Here is a 21,214-nt window from a genome sequence, read left to right on the forward strand (position 1 = left end):
CTGCTCTGTCCTGTCTCCTGGGAGTGTGTGTGTGTGTGTGTGTGTGTGTGTGTGTGTGTGTGTGTGTGTGTGTGTGTGTGTGTGTGTGTGTGTGTGTGTGTGTGTGCGTGCGCGCGCTGTTGCCGGCTTGCTGGCGCGCGCGGGGTTCTTTTGAATGGCTCCAAACCCTCTTTGGACATTCAGTACGTGACTGTTGAGGTTGGCCATGGTTCTTGCGCAGTTGTGGCCTACCTCCCCGTGGTGTAGACGGACACTGGGCAGGCCTTCCAGGTGATCGCCTGCCTGGTGACAAAACGGCCAGAAACAACTAAACAACACAACACACACACACACACACACACACACACACACACACACACACACACACACACACACACACTGCACGAACATAACGTTACACACATTTCTGGCCTGTTACAGTGCTTTCTGTAACCATCACAGTGTACAAAGACGGAGTTGAACTTTCATTCAGGTGCCGTCCTACATAAGATACTATACATGTCTACATGTCTACATGTTAAAGTGCAACTTTCACTCCGTGGCTGAGTTAGTCGATCTCAGGCGTAGATAGCAAGGTTTTTCCCCTCAGAAACTGGGGTTTTTTCGTCCAGCAAAACAGGCAAATCGACCAGTGAACATGTAAGAACCCAGTTCTTACACTCATCCTATGGAATAAATAATATAACATAAGAAGAAAATATATTTAAATAATATTAAATAATATTATTTACATGGGATGATTGTCAGCTTAGATTGCGACCGCTCTGTATCATACAATTAAGTAGGGGAGGATTAACGTAACAACGGGGGGTAGCAGGACGGTACACAAGACAATGGGAGCACTGGAATACTGTACTAGTATAATGGGAGCATCTTAATGGCAGTTTAAGTCGCTATAACTGAAAGTGGGCAGCTCTTTGGAAGAAAGAGCAAGGGAACCGACTCCCCCTTGTGGAGAGGAAGATTTTTAAGGACTAAGAGGGTGAAGGAAACCCTGGATGCGATATACACTATGTGGCATTGGCTAGCCGCTGGATGAAACAGACTGACTCCTTTTAATTTCATGGAGCGGCAGAGAAAAAACAGAATGGACTAAAAGGGATAAGTGCCTCGGAAAGATCACAAGAGGATATCTAGAAATTTCTAGACGCCCGGCAGTTCATCGTAGTTTCTGGAAATTTCGTGAACAGGAAGTTATCCCAGGAGAGGGAAGGGCGAAGAAAAACGGAAGGAGTGGGAGAGAACGAATGAGAATAATTAGATGATGAAGAACGAACGACGATTGGATGAAAATAGAATGAGCGGCTGAAACAAAAAGGAGATGCAAGACAGGGAAAGGGAGTTTTCGTGGGAGAGGTATGAGTTTTGGCAGTTTGGAAATTTTTGAGAGTTCCCGTGGAGGTGCCTGAGTGATGTGCGGCTGGAAAGAAATCCCGAGAAGTGCCGGGAGAATCGACAGAAAGTAGCGGACAGAGAAATGAGTTGTGGGAGTTGCTGTTTAAGAGTTGTTGAAATAGGAAGGGGATAACCAATGAAAGATGGAAACACATATGCTGGAGCTGAGTAAAAAGATTGAAAAGTCTCGGTATAGAAAGATAAGGAAGAGCTACATAACCAGGCTTCTTGATAAAGCTGTAAGGAGAGTCCTGATAATTCTATTATGCACCCCAGTATCGTCGAGCTGATCAGACGCCCAAAACGCAGGCCGGAGCAACTCATTTAATAGCCGTATGGAGAGAAGAGCGAGTTCCTGAACGTAAGAAATCCCTTAGATGAGCAGCAGTTCCTTAGCCGATGATTAATTCCAGTTGGAGCCTGATGATGCCCTATGCTGATGATGATGGTCGCCTCTGAACTGAGAAAAGGTTGTGTAAAGAGTGATTCCCTAAGTTGTTATTTAAGTACGAGATAATAATTTTAAGCTAGCTTTGAGGGGAAGAACTTTAGGAAATGTCTTTATTTAGTTGATAGTAGATTTTGTATTTTTAGCATAAAAGGAAGGAAAGGGTTCATAAGATATAGATGTATGTATTTCATCGGCTAATTATGCGAGCATCACTAGACTCTGGGGAGATTCCCTTGGATTGGAAAAGTGCAAATGTATCTCCCATACACAAGGGTGGCTCTAAAAGTGAAGTTGGAAATTATCGACCTGTCAGTCTGACTTCAGTAGTAGGGAAAATCATGGAGGCAATGATCAAGGGTGGAATTCAGGATCATTTGGATCGAATTAAAATTCTTAAGGATACTCAGCATGGTTTTGTAAAGGGAAAATCATGTTTAATAACTCTGGTTCGCTATTTCGAAAGGGTCACTCACGAGCTGGATTTAGGGAATAATTTCGACATTCTTTATTTAGATTTCAGCAAAGCTTTTGACTCAGTCCCACATGAGCGGTTGCTTTATAAGCTGGAACAGGTTGGAATCACTGGGAAAATCCTTAGATGGATAGAAGGATGGCTTCAGGGCAGGAGGCAGAGGGTTGTGATAAATGGCTATTCCTCAGATTGGGTTGATGTAAGAACTGGGGTTCCCCAAGGATCTGTATTAGGACCACTGTTGTTTTCAATTTTCATAAACGACATTGATGAAGGGATAGAGGGCGTGATGTCTAAATTTGCAGATGACGTTAAAATTCGTAGAGTAGTTAATGATCACTGTCAAGCTGAGCTTCTTCAGAGAGACCTAGATAGACTTCAAGAATGGTCAGAAAAATGGCAGCTGTGCTTTAATCCAACAAAGTGTAAGGTATTACACCTGAGAAACAGTAATCCCAAAATAACGTATTCACTTGGTGGAGTTCAACTAAACCCAGTACTGGAGGAAAGGGACTTGGGTGTTACGATACGGTCAGACATGAAATTCTCTGAGCATTGTAAACAGGTTGCAAGGAAGGCCCATGGTGTCCTATCGATGATCTATCGAACTTTTGCAAGTAGAGATAGGGACGTGATAATCCCATTATATAAGGCTTATGTTAGACCACACTTGGAATACTGTGTTCAAGTATGGAGACCGCACTTAAAGAAAGACATCGAGCTTCTTGAAAGGGTGCAAAGAAGGGTAACTCGCCTGGTGAGATCGGCAAAAGGGCGTCCTTATGAAGAAAGACTTCGAATATGTGGGTTGCAGAGTTTGGAAACTAGACACCTTAGGGGAGATTTGATTGAGGTGTTTAAGGCTCTAAGAGGCATCAGTAAGATGAATGAGGACGAAATTTTCAAGATTATAAATGATGCTAGATATAGGGGACATAAATTCAAGTTACGGGGGGAAATGTTTAGATTGGACTGCGGGAAGTTTTATTTTAGCCAGCGAGTTATAAATTACTGGAATAAGTTGCCTTCATGTGTGGTAGAGGCCGACAGTGTGGGGAAATTCAAAAGTCATCTGGATAGTACTTTCGGGTAAGGGAAGCGCATAGGATGATAGGTTTAATTTCCTTTTTATTATATATTTTTTTATTTATTAATTATTATTATTTAGTTATTTATTTTATTTATTTATTTATTTATTTTTTTTTGTTTTTATCATTGTTTTGTTCGGATTTTTTTTTTTTTTTCTTTTTGGCTGGTGCAGCATAACCCATAGGCTTTCTTTCACCATGTGGCCGTTACTAATACTAAATACTAATACTATCTCAAGGATAATTTAAAGCAAGGAAGATTTAGATACATATACTCGAGACTAGTATGTTCTAAGTTAAGATGTAAAGGTGTTCTATGTACATGGAACGTTACAAGATATTAAGATTGAATTATTGTGGAAGGGATAAATTAAAGAAAGATTATAGCGGGGATTTATAAATCTAGGACAATATCCCTAGAGGTGTTAAGCTCACTGCTGTAATTCCAGTTGGGAAGTTTATCTGTTAGAAAGTAAAGGAATGTTATGAAATGTAACCTAAACCAGAAGGAGAAATGGCAGAAAGACACGAAGAGACATAATATATGAGTTGTGATTAATTTTACATCTTAGCTCACATATAATGCCAGTAATTAACATTATACTAATTGATGTTGTATGATATAATCCTTTAATGTATATACTGTGAAATAAACAAAATTGTATATGTTTATCATATGTAATGAGTCATTCTGAATACTCAGCCAGTCCAGAGGAGACATACACGAACTATTATTCCCCCAGAATCTGTGATCTTCTGTGCAGTATACAAGTCAGGTGTTAATGTGGAAGGGGATTATTTAAAGGGGAAATTTAATTGGGCAAAGTTAAAAGAGATGGGTCTGGAAGGTTAACGAGATTTATTATTACAGAAATAAATATAATTAATAATAATAAAGGTATATATACATAAGGAAGAAAAGATTATAACATTTCACATCCCCCCCCCCCACAAACACACGCAATTTACAGACACGATTACGGGTTAATGTATTTAATTACGGGAAACCCTAAAATAATAATAATATTAAAGTGCAACGGTCAGGACCGCCAGGTGGCCGGTAGTACAAGTTGATGGTAAATTGTGCTCTCTAAAGTAACTTAAATTTAGTAAAAAATCTAGGTTATTACCCAACATGATAGATATCATCTTATAGTGGACATCAAATTCTTTCCAATCATACGACTCATGGAGGCACTGGACTTATTGCAGATAAGTAACTTTTAATTTTAATTTGTATTTGAACAATTTTGTTAAAGCCGAAGCAAACTACTGCCATTGCCTCGACCGGCTGAAGGTCACTGGTGTGAAGGTAGCTTTTTGGTCGCTATATTGCCTTCGGCAGTAGTTGCCCGCCCGCGACCACCTGTAGTTAACCCAATAGACTTAAACGCTATTGTTCTTCCTACATCTCTACTGCAGAATAGTAAACTGACTGTCCTTCCCCAATTAATGCTTGATTTGGCATAATGGCTGGAAAAGTAAATGCACATCGTAGAGCTTCTCTGCGTTCCTGCTGGCAACCGCACCAGTCCTCGGGGGAGGAAAACTCGGAGGGGGTTCCCTCCTCGATCGCGATGACTAGAAACAAAATTCGGACCACGAAACAACAGGCTTCCGCGGCAAATGAACACGGCATACCTGCCGCGGACAACTCTCCCGGCGGCGACGATGCTGATTGTAATGGGGTGAACAGTGGTTGTGGTCCCGCAGCATCCACGAAGAGACTTCCTACCCTCAAGAAAAAGGTTCTCAAAAGACCTGAAGCATCAGGTTCACTCCCCCTAAACAATGGGAGGATGAAGAGGAATGGGATGAAATGCCAAAATTATTCAGCAAAGATTTTCCCAACCTGAAAATTATACACAAACTGAGGCACAAAATGGAATACTGCTTCCCTAGCAAAAACAGCAACGTCACCAGGGCCGTATCATTACAAATTTCGCGCTGCTGGGGCTCTTTAGAGTAGAAGTTATGTGAAGTCACTATAGAAAATGAACAGCTGAAGGCCACCAATGCCCAACTCCAACAAACTAATAAAACTCTATCTAAAGTAACTAAAAATCCAACTATAGCAGCTCTGAATACCGGGCTACCTTCCAACCAAGCTTCTGATGAAGATACTCGGCACCAGCTGTCTTATGATGCCACTCTCAAACAAACTCAGAACCCCACCACACAGAAGAAGCATGTGCTGATTATAAAAGCTAGAGAAGGGTGCGACATCCCAGATAGCGATGGAGTGAAGGACACCACCCTGAAGAAGGTAAAACCAAAATTGGACAATCTCCAAATCAAAAGCATTCGCAAAATTCGCGACAAAGGGATAATATTGGAAGCAGCCACTAAGTCAGATCAAAAACAGATCAAGTCTTGCGGCACAGCTGAAGATCTAACTCTTACCTTTGAAAACCCTAAACTCAGGGAACCAAGTTTAATTGTGTTTGATGTAGATGGCTCAATCCAGAAAGTTGACCTACTGGAAGAAGTATATAACAGAAATCTCTTTGAACCCATGAGCAAAGAAGAAGCCATTAAGGAGATGAAAATTCAATTTTCCACCAATGCACGGACTCGTGGTCGACTTAATTGGGTTATAGAAGTGTCCCCGAGGATAAGGAGATCGTACACAGCCAGGATAGAATTTTTCTGGGCTGGTCATCCCACAGATTCAGAGATATTGTACCAGTCCTGAAATGCTACAAATGTCTTGGTTATGGGCACACCTCTGCTAAGTGTCTTAAAAAACCACCAATATGTGGACATTGTGCTGAGGAAGGGCATCTCTACAAGGACTGTCCCAACAAAGCCTCGCCTCCTAAATGCTCAAATTACAAAGCAATTAACAAACCCTACGATCACTCTGTACGGGATGGAGCGTGCCTTGTATATAGAAGAGCAGCAGATATAGTACGCAATAAGACTAACTATGGAAAATAGGATGCTCAACCCCCCCCCCCTCTCCCAGACTTCGTATAGCTCAGATCAATGGCCAAAAATCCATCTCAGTGGCAACACAGCTTCGTCCTCTTATGGACGAGTTGAATCTAGATATTCTTCTCCTTCAGGAATCATACTGCGTCCGTGGAACGGTCTCTGGTTACCCCCTGGCTTTCAGGAAAATCCAGACGACAAACCAATTGTGCCTCGCTGCTGACATCGTCCGCAATCCAGACCTAGTAGTAACACAAACAGAATCAATCTGCACTCCCCACCTAGCGGGGGCTACAATAGAAGGCAGCTTCAGCCGTATTGCGGTCCTAACAGCATCTTTCCAATTTGATACAGATATTCTCCCGCACATAGCTCGACTGAAACAAGCTCTTCACCTTCTAGAGAACACTGATGTCATCATAGCAGCAGATGGTTCAACACCTGTACCGATGCAAGAGGAGACATGTTAGATGAATTCATTGCCTCACGCGGCCTTGAAATCATCAACAGACCAGGACAACCAACCACGTACTCTTCAGGAACTGGAGAGTCTAACCTGGACATCTCACTGACTACTTCTTCTCTTCGCAATAGACTCCTTCATTGGCAGGTGAATGACACGGCCACTACTAGCGACCATCGCCTCATCACTTACAGTGTCACCGATTCTGCCCTCTCACTTCAAGTGCCTAACCAGGATATTGTAAGATTCTCTACTAAAACAGCGAACTGGGACCAGTTTAACAATGTAATTCAAGATGTTCTTCATGACCCGGCTAGCAACTTCTACAAATCAATGAACAGTGCGCAGGAAACAGACTTTGTGCAGAGTCTGCTCCTCAAAGCTTCAGAGGCTTCCATGAAAAAATGTTCTAGGAACCCAAGATCTGTACCATGGTGGTCGCAGGAACTCACCATCCTGCGGAATTCTCTGAAGCGCGCTCACAAAGAGTGCCAACGCAAGAGAAGGACTGAACCTGCTCACATCGTAGAACAGTATAGAGACCGATTCAAAGCAGTCCGCCGTGAATACACTAACAAAATTTACCATGCCAAGCAAAGCTCCTGGCGTTCCGTTGTCGAGACTGAGGGGAACCGGAATCCGTGGGGTTTAGTCCACAAACTCGTTAGGAATAAGCTGGGATCCACGGATGTCAAACACTCTGTCCGCTCTTATGACCCATCTGAGACTACACACTGGGAAGACTTGGTCCTGGAGGGATTGTGCAAGGCTCAAGGGATAGAATTTTTTTCAGCCTGGTCTGTACTTGTTAACAGAAGAGACTGCTTCTACAGGGATGCGATACACTTAAATATAAAGGGTGCAAGAATATTTGCTGATGCTGTCGAGGCAGTGGTAGGTGGGTCGGAAAACTGCTAGATGGGGGGGATACAAGGACTAATAGATTAACAGTAGCCACTGGCAAAGGTGAAAGTGATTCTTGAACTGCTTCTATTGGAATGAGCAGAAGCCTGGAAAACAAGAGGCAGGATATTTCAGAGACTGCTGGGAGTCATTGCGGTACAAGTAAACACAAGGGTTGTGTTAGGGTAGCTAAGAATAGAACGAGGTGCATGTATACTTGCGTGTGCACCAATGCTAGGAGTTTGGTAAATAAATTTGATGAATTTGTGGTATTACTCAAAACATCAAAGGCAGATATTGTTGGGATATCAAAGACGTGTTGTTACACAGATATAAGGAATGCGGAACTGGAATGTGGGGAGTACAACGTCTACAGAAAGGATAGATAGGACAGGAAGGGAGGAGGGGTTATGTTATTAGTTAAGAAACACATAAAATCCAAGGAAGCGAAGCCAGCGACAACGGTGGACAGGGCAGTGTCGAGTCAGTTTGGTGAGACATAAGCATAGGGAAATCAAAATTGAGAGTAGAAGTGTGCTATAGGCGTAATGAATCTGATGAGTATAATAAGATACTGTACAGGGAAATAGAGTGGGCCAGTAAATCAGAGAGTCTTATAATGGGAGATTTTAATTTCCCAGATATTGACTGGAATTTGGGGGCTGGTTACTCACACAATAGCAGGGCTTTTGTGGATTTATTGGATGATTGTTTTCTACATCAGCATGTTCGGGAGGCAACAAGAGGGAAGAATACTCTTGATTTGGTTATCAGCAGTGATTCTTCATGCATTAAGAATCTGCAGATTAATGAACCACTAGGTGGCAGTGATCACAGTGTGTTGAAGTGGGATTTACTCAAGGAGGTAACTACCATCAGAGGTAAAGGGAAGGATTTTTGTTTTCGTAAAGGCGACTATGATGGTCTGAGACAGTATTTAAATTCTATACAGTGGGACCAACTGATGATGTTACCAACAGCAAACCCAAAATGGGAAGCATTCAAGGAACTAATCTTGGAAGCTACCAGGCTTTACATACCAACTAAGGAATATTGTTGAAAGTTTAGGCCTAAATTGTTGTCAGATGAACTAATGAGACATGTGGCAGAGAAGAAAAATGCATGGGATACATGCAAATTAATGGGTGACATGGAAGCCTATGACAGATATAAATTGGTCTGTAACCAAGTCACAAAGGAATTAGGCAGGCAAAGGCAGACTTCCAAAAATCCTTGGCAAAGCATGCAAAGAAAAACAGAAAAGAGTTCTTTATCTATTTAAACTCAATAAGGAAAGGGATGAATCAGATTGGTCCACTGGATATTGATGGCTCAACAGTTGAGGATCCTGCTCAGGTGGCTAACAATCTAAACGGGTATTTGCATCTACATTCACACATGAGGAGTTATTCAGGAAGGAGAATGACGTAGCTAAAGTAAACACTGGCAATGAGCTAGATGATTTTGTAATAACTGAGGGGAAAGTGGAGAAGAGATTGTTGAGGATAAACATAAAAAAGGCACCTGTGGTGGATGGGATCTATCCATTTGTATTAAAGGAGGCAGCAAGGGAAGTAAGCAAACCCTTAGCCATAATTATGAGAGTTTCTTTGGACTCAGGAGATGTACCCATAGTCTGGAGATGTGCAAATGTAACCCCAATTCACAAAGGAGGATCAAAAGCTGACACAAGTAATTATAGACCTGTTAGTTTAACTTCTGTTCCAGGAAAATTAATGGAGGCACTGGTTAAAGAAGCACTGCTGGATCATCTAGACAAGAATTCAGTTATAGCTCAGATGCAACATGGTTTTTCTTAAGGGCAGGTCTTTCCTGACCAATTTGATTGGATACTATGATGTAGTCACAAAAGAACTGGATGCAGGGAATAACTTTGATATTATATATTTGGATCTTAGAAAGGCTTTTGATACTGTTGCACATGGAAGCCTGCTGCACAAATTGGAGCAGTGTGGCATTGGAGGCAAACTGCTGTTATGGATAAGGGGATGGTTGAGTGGCAGCTGACAGAGAGTGGTAATCAATGGACACTGCTCAACGTGGACTAATGTTATTAGTGGAGATCCTCAGGGTTCAGTGTTGGGTCCGTTGTTGTTTTCGGTGTTTATGAATGATATATATGATGGTATATCAAGTTTAATGTCCAAGTTTTCAGATGATACAAAGGTTGGCAGGGTTGTTAAGGACACTACTGACGCTATGCTGACAGGATCTGGAAAGGTTGAACAGATGGGCTGAGAGGTGGCAAATGAAGTTTAACATTGACAAATGTAAAGTACTACATATGGGAAACAGTAACCCCAGAGCAACGTATCAACTCTGCGGTACAATACTGACAGTGGTGGAGAATGAAAAGGACCTGGGGGTAATTGTGCAGGCAGATATGAAGTTCTCTGAGCAGTGCAGACGAGCTGCAAGAGTAGCTCCTGGTGTCTTGTCAATGATATACAGGAATTTTTCTAGCAGGGATAAGGAGGTGAGTATTCCCTTTTATAAGGCAATGGTCAGGCCACAACTTGAGTACTGTATACAGGTCTGGTGGCCTCATTTCAAGAAGGATGTAGAGCTGCTGGAACGGGTACAGAGAAGGGCAACAAGATTAGCGAATGGAACAAAGTGTTGCTCTTACGAAGAAAGGCTTAAGTTTTTCAAATTACAGAGTCTGGAGACTAGGCACCGGCGAGGTGATCTGATGGTGGTGTAGCTCAATGCCAATGGGATTTTTCCTCTTGCTCAGGATAATCACCTCAGAGGGCATAAATTCAAATTGAGGAAGGACAGATGGCGGATAGCTGTGCGGAAATTTGTCTTTGGCCAGCGGGTGTTTGGTTGTTGGAACCAACTTCCATCACTTGTTATTGAAGTTGATAGCCTAAATAAATTTTAGGCACAACTGGACAGGAGGGATGAAATGGGAGTGGTGTGTTTTTTTTTTTTTTTTTTTTGGCTGATGCTGAATAAACTTGCTTTCTTGCATCATATGACTCTACTAATGCTAATGCTAATGCTAAGATACAATCAACCGGATTCTGGATGAACTCATATATCAGGACAACTCCAACTCTGACATTGACATCCACAGGAAGACAGCAGTACAAAATTCCAGCTTCCAGCCAGACATTATGGAGGAACCATTCACAGAGGAGAAAGTCGATGCAGCAATTAAAAAAAATCAAAAAAGGTAAAGCTCCTGGTCTGGATTTTATTGAATGCGAGACTGTACAACGTCTCGTCGCCATAGCTCCAATGATACGTCTTCAGCTCTTCAACACCTGTCTGAATGAGGGTAACTTTCCATCACGTTGGAAGCATGCTAACCTGAGGCTCTTACCTGAGTATCCCACAGGTACTTCCAAGGCATATAGCCCGATTGCGCTGCTTCCCATTCTCGGCAAGGTTTTTGATATACTGCTGCCATCCCGCTTCCAACCCCGATATGAAGCCAGTGGTTTGGCATCCTCGCTTCAATTTGGATTCAAACAAATTGTGCTCCACAATTGATGCTCTATCTAAGGGCGTCCTTATGAAGAAAGACTTCGAATATGTGGGTTGCAGAGTTTGGAAACTAGACACCTTAGAGGAGATTTGATTGAGGTGTTTAAGGCTCTGAGAGGCATCAGTAAAACGAATGAGGACGAAATTTTCAAGATTATAAATGATGCTAGAACTAGGGGACGTAAATGCAAGTTACGGGGGGAAAGGTATAGATTGCTGGAAGTTTTATTTTAGCCAGCGAGTTATAAATTACTGGAATAAGTTGCCTACATGGGTGGTAGAGGCTGACAGTTTGGGGAAATTCAAAGGTCATCTGGACAGTACCATCGGGTCAGGGAAGCGCATAGGATGATATGTTTCATTTCCTTTTTTTTTTATTAATTATTATTATTTATTTATTTTTTTTGTTTTTATCATTGTTTTGTTCGGTATTTTATTATTTATTTTTTTATTTTTTGGCTGGTGCAGCATTAGCCATAGGCTTTCTTGCGCCATACGGCCATTACTAATACTAAATATTAATACTAATACTAAAATCCTCAAAGTTGAAGAACAGTCGGATGCAACTTATGTACTGGCAATCTTCATTGACTTCAAAGGAGCTTTTCACACAGTGTTGTGGCCGGGCGTTCTTCAGAGGGCCAGAGTCTTTAACTGTACCTGGAATTTCTACCACAGCTTCAAAAGCTACTTCTCTAACCGCAAGGTTAGCATCAAAACAAAATAGCACTGCATCACCCGACATCTAATCCGAGGCTGTCCCCAAAACTCCATCCTGGGTCCAGCTGTCTGGAATATGATACTCGCCGACTGGCTCCTGTGGGACTACCCACACACTACTCAGCTTTCTTACGCCGACGACATGGTTATCATCATAGAGGGCCCCACCCGCTCCACCATAGAAACCCGGGCTACGGTTGTTCTCTCTGCTCTGTCCGTATGGGCCACAGAAAATAAATTCAATCTCCACTGAGAAGAGCAAAACTCTCCTATTAAAAGGCAAACTGGACTTCTCCAGACCTCCTACCATACGTTTTAATAGCCGCCCACTGAAAAACTACCGATCGGTGAAGTAGCTAGGAGTAATTTTGGACGACAGGAGAACTTTCATCCCCCATTTCCAAGCTATCAAAGAAAAGATAAAAAATTACATCACTATGTTTGCACGCTTTATCCGCAAGGACTGGAGTCTTAAAGGACTAACCCAACGATTTCTATACTCAGCAGTATTTATACCAATTGTCACATATGGAGCTGCAGATGGTACCACCGAATGACTTTAGTGCATGCTCAACGTAAAATTCAGCAAATTCAAAGACTTATGCTACTACAAATGACCAGCGCATGTAGAATGACATCAACTGCTGCACTACAACTACTACAGCTACTAGCAGGCCGCTTTCCCTTGGACCTCCATGTCGCTTTTATCGGACTCTCTCATGCCATTAAGAAGAATAAGGAAGCTGAATTCCTCACTATTCAAACCCCTACCGATACTGACATCAAACAGGAACATAAACTTGTGTGGCTAGAATTGATAAACCTATGGCAAACCCTCTGGAATAACTCCACAACTGGTGCAACTGCTAAACGTTTCCTTCCTGAGGTAACCTACATCAACAAACAACGTTCCACTTGGTTCATCCCTAACGTCTATGCTTCCTTCCTATTAACTGGCCACGGGTCCTTCAAGAGACGCCTTCTAGAGTTCGGCCTAGTCGAGGATGCCCTCTGTACCTCTGAACAACCGGAGGACTGGGATCACGTGATGCATTCATGCAACGTATATTTAGATCTAAGAATCCAACTACTCCTAGACCTCCACACTACATCACTTTGGCCAGAAACCAAGTTATTGGAATCTAATGATGCCTTCCGGCACTGACCAGTTATGCCAACGAGGTCTTTCGTCGTCGCTGGCATCACCTGCAACTCCCGAACACTACACCTGGATAACCTCCTTTAGACAGCAACTGATATCCAGCACCGGAAACTTCCAGACATGAAACTGCAAATGGCGCCCAGTCCTGTCGATGCCGCTCCGTGATTCCCCATTGTGACGATCCTGGACTCTTTAATTTGAACTTTACCTATTCTCTTCTTCCTACCAACAGTCCTTCTCCAGGACTCCCACAACTGCACCTAGCACTCTTCCTGCTCCTTTTCGCCTTGGAGGATGCCTACGCTCTGTAATCCTCGCTATCTTGTCTGTCTTCCACTTTCTTGTCTCTTCTCTGCTCTTTCCTTGGCCTTCCCCACTCTCGCTCCTGCAAGAGTGTGGACGACCCGCCAGATGTCTTTTACTCCCCGGTCCGGCTCCTTGTTCCAGTGGATGGATGCTGGGAGGCTCCTTCCTGGTGATCGCGCCTCCTAGTAACGAAGAGGCCAGTCAAACAACACGAACAACACACTACTCACACATAACCCACACTGACTGGCTTTGCTAGGTTAACAGAGTATTTAACACGGATTTGTGGGAAACCACGGGTACTGCATAACAAAAAACATACGTCCACTATGTTAAAATGCAACCTGGTAACGGGATTTCCACTCACTGCCCGTATAATTCAACCTGTCTCTGAAGAACTTAATACATGTAATGTGGTGTTAAATTATCAGCTTGGTATCACTGTAATCAATGGTTTATGTAATAGAACGGCTACTTGTATTTGGGTACATATTTGAATTTGAATTTTTATCTAATTTCTCTATATTGTCCTCCCTCAGAAGATTTTAATTTTGCATTGAATTACCTAGAAACAGCTTTAAAGTCCTTGGATCCACAGAATGTCTTAACTTCTGACGTAAATGCTAAATCAATCTGCACTTTGGTTTAGTAATGGCAGTGATCGTCGTGGTCATATGTTGGAGGAATTTATTATTAATAACAGCTTAAAGGTAATAAACCTACCTCAAGTGGTAACAACCTTTTCCAGCTCTGTTGGAGAATCAAATATTGATGCGACATTAACTAATTTTCGTTTTAAAGCAGTTGTTCGTGATTGGGTGGTGATGACTGATTGCACAACAAGTGATCATCGGGTTCTATTTTTTGTTGCTACTGATTTTTCTAAATCTGGAGATCAATTTTTACTACAGTAAGATTTTCCATAAATCACATAAACTGGGAATTATTTTACGACTCCATTTGTTCAGATTTCCATGAACAAGACTTCATCTACTGGAATTGTTACCCTATTATGCCAATCATTATTTAAAACCTCATGCAAATCAGCTAGCAAGGAAAAGAGTAGTTTAAAAACATGTTCCTGGTGGTCCTCACAACTGTCTTCTTTAAGGAAAAAAGTACATCAAGCCCGTCCAAAATATTAGCGTCGACGTAGGAATTGGCTTTCTGATGAACAAAGTTCTCAAATTTGCACAGGTACCTTCAAGCTGGTTATCATACAGAGTCGTGGCAGTTCCGAAAAAGCCTCATGCGAAAAGACCGGCTGACTTCAGGCCAATATCAATTGCCTCTCCCTTCCTGAAATGCCTCGAGAAGTGCATCTATAATGATGTAGCACTCGCAATCTTTGCGCATAGGCCAGAACACACCCATTATGCCATGCCTAATAGATCTACCGTAACCTGCATACAGTCATTATGACAGAAAATACTTCAGGCCTGGAATGACAACGAAGATCTTCACACCATTTTTCTGGACATGAAAGCTGCTTTCGACTCAGTCCAGATAACACCCCTTCTTGCCTTACTTGAAAGATTCTACGGGATATCCGGAAATATGCTCGAGATCCTCAATAATTTGCTATCTAGGAGAATGCTTCACTTCAAAGGTGATGGCATTACAGTCACTAAAAGCGTCGAAGTCGGGATCCCACAAGGTGGTTGTCTCTCAGCCTTGTTATTTGCAGCAATATTCGTTCTACTAATGGATCAAATTCCAGCCTTCCTATCGTATGCTGATGATATTGTTTGCTACTTTCCATGCAAACGCCAAGTTGGTGATGCACAAGAAAGACAAACCGCCTCTGAATCTGTAAACAGCTACCTAAATACATTCTATAAGTATGCTAAATTTTTTGGCCTGTCAGTCAATCCAGAGAAGTCAAACTATCTCATCTTTACGCCAAGTCGAATGACGTCTACTGATACTGCATCTTCTCTACTTCCGGAATTGGCAGGAAAGGTCCTGACTCCCATAGACAGCGTCAAGTTCCTAGGAGTAATCCTTGATGCCAACCTCACCTATAAAAAACAAATCCAAGCTCAGTATTCCAAAGCCCTGAGAGCGTTCTGGGGAATGAAAATTGATCTGTGCAAAACGCACAATAAGCAAATAATCAAGCAATACCTTGCAACTTACTTCTGTACTGTACTCTCCTATGCCGTGGAAGTTTGGTCGGCGGCACCACCCACCAGCCTCAGGAAACTATGGGGCCTCGAATTCTGGGTGCTGAAGTGGGCCAACTTGTGGTCGCACCAAATCTACACAATATCTAAATCTACTCTCTGCTGCAACCTGCAATATACGCCCATAGTCCACAGAGCCCATGTGCTAAAAATAAAGTCATTCCTTCATCTGTGCTCAGCTAAGCAGGATCACATCAACATCTGGAACACGGTGGGTTGGCGTTTGCCAGGCAGACATCTCCGTAGTACTCCCTCCCTGTGCTCAAGGCTCCAGCGGTTGCAGATTTTCAGGAGACACTTCCCTAATGTGACTCTGGACACCCTCAACTCGCTCAACGTCGACATTGACCTGTGGACTATAGACAAGGCATATCGCGATGGCATCTTGGCCCATCTTGCTGTTTGTAAAGGACATTTGTGTAAGTGCCGATCTTAGCTAGCCGATGTCATTTCATGTTCTGCTCAACTTGTAGTCCGTTTTCGCTGTAATTACTACTTCATTCATTTTACATTCTGATTATCATCTTTGCTTTGATCTATTAATTATTATATAGTTATTATTATTATTATTATTATATATATATATATATTTTTTTTTATATAAAACAAAATCACTTGTATAAACAACAAATTGTAAGATTCCTCTGGATTTCTGTGTACGGAATCATTATTGTATAAAATTTATGTTAATAAAGAATCTTATTATTATTATTAAGTAGCTTATTTTTACTCTCAATATATTTCACTCAAACAACATTATTGCCACACGTAAGCGGGAAACATGGAAGGAGTTTGTTCACAGCGCTGGTAATGATAATCCTTGGGGTCTTATTTATAAAATAGCTCGTAAAAAGATTCACTCTTTAGATGTATACGGGACTGTGAAGGAAGATTTGCTGGAGACTACTGATTGAATGAATACAGTTAATGTATTCATTCGATCATCTAACTACTGATTCTGTTGTAAATTGAAATATTCCAGTTGCAAATTCGCTTTATACCACTAATATCCAGAGAGAAGAATTTACCATTGATGAGTTAACCTCTGTTGCTAAAAAGATTAATATTAAGAAACGCCCAGGGATAATAGACCTGGTTGAAAATACATTTATTTGAGATTTTTCAAATTGCGTTCAAATGTGCTGCTTTTTGCTTTTTAACAAATGTCTCCAAGAAGGTCTCTTTCCTGATATGTGGAAAATTGCACTTTTAAAAGTGATTAAAAAACAGATAAACCAGACATTAAATCCTAGATCTTACAGGCCTATTGCACTATTGCCAAATCTTGAGAAGTTGGTAGAGGGTCTAATGACTCTGCGTATAATTCATCTTCTTTAATCGAAAAATATGGTGTCCTCTAATCAATATGGGTTCTGTGTAGGAAAGTCCTGTGAAGATGCACAGGTTGAATATGTTCGCAGCATTGAGAGCTCAACATCAAAATACACGTTAGGTACTTCTATTGATTTGGAGGGCGTTTTGACTCTTTCTATGGTGGCAAAGTACTCTCGAACGGTTACGATCAGCTGGATGGTCTCAACAACTATACCACCTGTTCACGAGCTATTTCAGTAATCGTCATATTTTAGAGAAATCTAAATTTCAGGAAGTGTCTAGAGAAGTTTCACGAGGGTGCCTATCTTGGGGTCGCTTATATGGAATATGGTATTACAGGATTGAATTTCCCATTGTTTCAGTAGTAGTAAAATCATCGCTTATGCCGACGATCTTACTATCTTAATTCATGGTTCATCTAGATCTGCTATCGAAAGTAATGCCAATGATGTTTTACAAAATTTATTTCAATGGGCAGTGGATAATAAATTGACAATAAGTTCGTCTAAGACTAAAATGATGATCTTTGGATCACATTTAAACCCTCAAAGACCTCTTTTAGTGAAGATTAATAATAACAGGATTCCACTTGTCTCTGAAATAAAATTACTTGGGATTACAATCGACTCAAAGCTTAATTTTGTTTCTCGTTTAAATAATGTAACAACAAAGATCAGAAGATTCACTTGTGCTATTGCAAAGATTTATCGTTCAGACCATGAGAATCTATTATAACGCGGTATTCCTTCCTATGGCCACCTACGCTGCAGGTGTATTGTTTCACAGGATTAGAACTGTTAAATTTCGATTGAAGTTGGCTACTATGCAAAGTACAATATTATTATGTACGTTAAGAGCTTGTCGTACTGTTTCAACTTCTACACTGCAGGTTCTTGCAGGTGTATTGCATTGGACCTCCATGTAGCTTACAGAGGTATTCGTTACAGGTTAAAAAACCAACTATCAACTGGATTTATGGTTTGGTTCGTAATGGTTTGTGGAATGAAATAATAAATCTGTGGCAGACTCGCTGGGATACATCATCTGTCGGCTCTGTTACTAGGACTTTTTTTCCCCTCAGGCGACCTTTTGTGTAAACAGAAACCTGTTTCGTTCTCTTTAGACTTATATACATCCTTCCTCTTTGCGATCTCTTAACGAAAAGCAATGTCGTTTTGGTCTTTCTAGGACGTAATCTTGTAAATGCGGGGAAAATGAAAATTGGAGCCACATTTTATTCGATTGTCCGCTGTATAATGACTTTAGAGATGTTCGTCAGTTTCTACTCTCTCTCTCTCTCTCTCTCTCTCTCTCTCTCTCTCTGTCATGGGCATGAAACTTTGCTGCTGGGAGACAAGAATTCTTATGTTGCTCTTCAGCAATTTGCATCTGATGTTTTCATAAGAAGAAGAATTAGTTATATGGCTACGAATAATTCTACTCCTTTGGCTGGTAGAGCTACTTAATAGGTAATATTCTCTAGTTGCATTTTGTGCACGTTGTGTATTAGGGGACAGTAGATGTCTTGTGATGCCATTTACATGAATGTTTTGGCTTTGAACTTGAACTGAACTGCATACATTTGGATTGACTTTGATCTGGCTTGTGATAGAGAACATTGCACTTGACAAGCAAACTCAGGATGCTTAAACTCAGGATGGTTTTCGCAGGGCGGCCGCTAGTTAGTACACCGGACCGAACCTATTGGTAACTCTCTAGGAGGCTTCCGGATCAGCTAGTGTATAATCTTGCTACCTCTACTCTGCCAGATAGTGACTGGAGGGAGTCCGAGTAGTGTGTATGCGGGGAGCATTGTCGAGGCCACGTTATGTCAAGGATCTGGGTATATTCTTACCACATGTACGCCATATCCAAAAATTTCATTACTTCATACAGCATGTCCCACCCACTTTTTCTTACTATTGAATACACCATGAATTGTCAAACTAATAGAACAAGCTTATCTGCGAAAATATCTAAACCTCCCAAGGACTTCCTAATTCATTTCACAAATATACGTGGTCTCAATTCTAATCTCAACGATGTCCATTTCCACTTGAAGTCTGCCAAACCACATGTACTTTTTCTGACAGAATCTCAGTTATCGGTTGATTCAACTACTGCTCATCTCAGATGCCCAAATTATTCGCTGTATGATTCCTTTCGCCTCAAATGTGGTACTTGTGCATATGTCCGTTCTGATATTCCCTGTCAGAGACTTGGCAATTTGGAATTTCCTCTCTTCGATCTTCTCTGGCTTAAAATCTCTCTACCTCATTGTGTCAAATTCATCTGTTGTCTCTACCGTTCCCCCAACTCCACTAATCACTTGGAGCTCTTTGACTTCCTCTCGTTGCAACTTGACTTTCTCCAGTCCAACTTTCCTAACAGTGAGGTAATTTTCCTTGGTGATTTTAATGTTCACAACTCCAGCTGGCTTCCATTTTCTAGTCACACCGACCCAGCAGGTCGAGATGCTGAGGCTTTTGCAATTACTAATGACCTAGCACAGATTGTTCATTTACCTACAAGAATACCGGACAATCCGAATCATACAGCCAATACGCTTGATCTTTTTCTCACAAACAACCCTTCTAAGTACACGGTCGAAGTGACAGGTCCTTTAGGCACTTCAGATCACAACTTGGTGATTGTCTCTTCTCCAATGGAACCTTTATCTCATGGCTATTCCCAACCTCGTGTTGTTTGGCATTACAAGAATGCAAAATGGGATGGCCTGCGTGACTTCTTTTCTTCTTTTCCTTGGTCGGATTACTGTTTCAAAACTTCTGATGTCAACGTTTGCTCAGATCGTGTCAGTGAAATTATTCTTGCAGGAATGGAATCCTTTATCCCACAGTCCACTTTAAAATCTCATCCTTTATCTAAACCTTGGTTTTCCAATAAATGTGCTAAGGCTGTTCAAGAGAAGAATGTTGCATATCGTAATTGGCTTGTTTCTAATTCTTCAGTTTCATTTTCTGCCTACACCAAAGCTCGCAACAATTGTAAAGCAGTTATTAATCAGTCCAAACTAGAGTTTGAACAGGCTAAGAGTAGAAAACTTGCTTCTTGCCCTAATGGTAGCCGAGCATTCTGGTCTCTTGCCAAAGCTATTGGCCGCAACTTTTGCCCATCTGTGCTTCCACCTCTGTCCAAACCAGATGGTTCTGTTGTCACTTCAGCCAAGGATAAAGCTGACCTTCTAGCATCCCATTTTTCTTCCAGCTCATGTATTAATGAACTTGGTAAAACACCTCCCACCATTCCCAACACGGTCCATTCAATGCCTCCTGTGGTCTTCCGTCAAAAGGATATCAGAAGGATTTTGATGAATCTTGATGCTAAGAAAGCTCCAGGTCCTGATGGTATTTCTCCACTTGTTCTCAAAATCTGTGTTCCTGAACTTACTCCTATTCTTTGCCGCCTTTTTTCACTTTCTTATTCCAAAGGTGTTTCTCCTGCTGCTTGAAAATTTGCTCATATCCAGCCAGTTCCTAAAAAGGGTGACAAATCCCTCCCATCCAATTATCGTCCCATTGCAATTACTTCTACTCTTTCTAAAGTAATGGAGAAATCAATTAACCGCCAACTCTTAAACTACCTAGAAACCTTCCGTCTGATCAACGATCACCAGTATGGATTCCGCCAGTGTCGATCCACTGGTGATATCCTGGCTTATGTTACCCATTTATGGACTACTACAATGGAAAGGTTCGGTGAAACACAAGTAGTTGCTCTTGACATCTCAAAGGCTTTTGATCGTGTTTGGCATAAAGGTCTTCTAAACAAGCTTCCATCTTATGGTTTGCCAACTGTTTTTAGTAATTGGTTATCCAGTTTTCTCTCTGATCGCTCACTGAGGGTGATGGTAGATGGCTCTCTGTCTTCTAACTTCTCCACTAATGCCGGTGTCCCCCAAGGTTCAGTTCTTTCCCCCACTCTTTTCCTCTTGTATATCAATGACCTTCTTCCATTGACTGGAAATCCTATCCATAGTTTTGCTGATGATAGCACATTGCATTCAACTTTCCGTTTTGAGAAATCTTGTCCTGCTCAATCAGCTTCAACTTCTCGAAAATCTGCTACCAATTCCTTAAATGCCGATCTTCAGGTAATTCTCCAGTGGGGCAAAGACAACTTAGTTGATTTCAACCCTTCTAAAACTCAGTCTTGTCTTATATCTCGCAAAAAGGATTCTTCTGCTCCTATGCTTATCTTTAGTGACACTCCAATTTCTAGGCAAAAGGATATATCTCTTTTGGGGATTACCCTGACTTCTA

Source organism: Mastigoproctus giganteus, chromosome 4 (genome assembly GCF_048544385.1).
Source record: "Mastigoproctus giganteus isolate SK-2022 chromosome 4, ASM4854438v1, whole genome shotgun sequence".
In the NCBI taxonomy this organism is placed as follows: Eukaryota; Metazoa; Arthropoda; class Arachnida; order Uropygi; family Thelyphonidae; genus Mastigoproctus; species Mastigoproctus giganteus.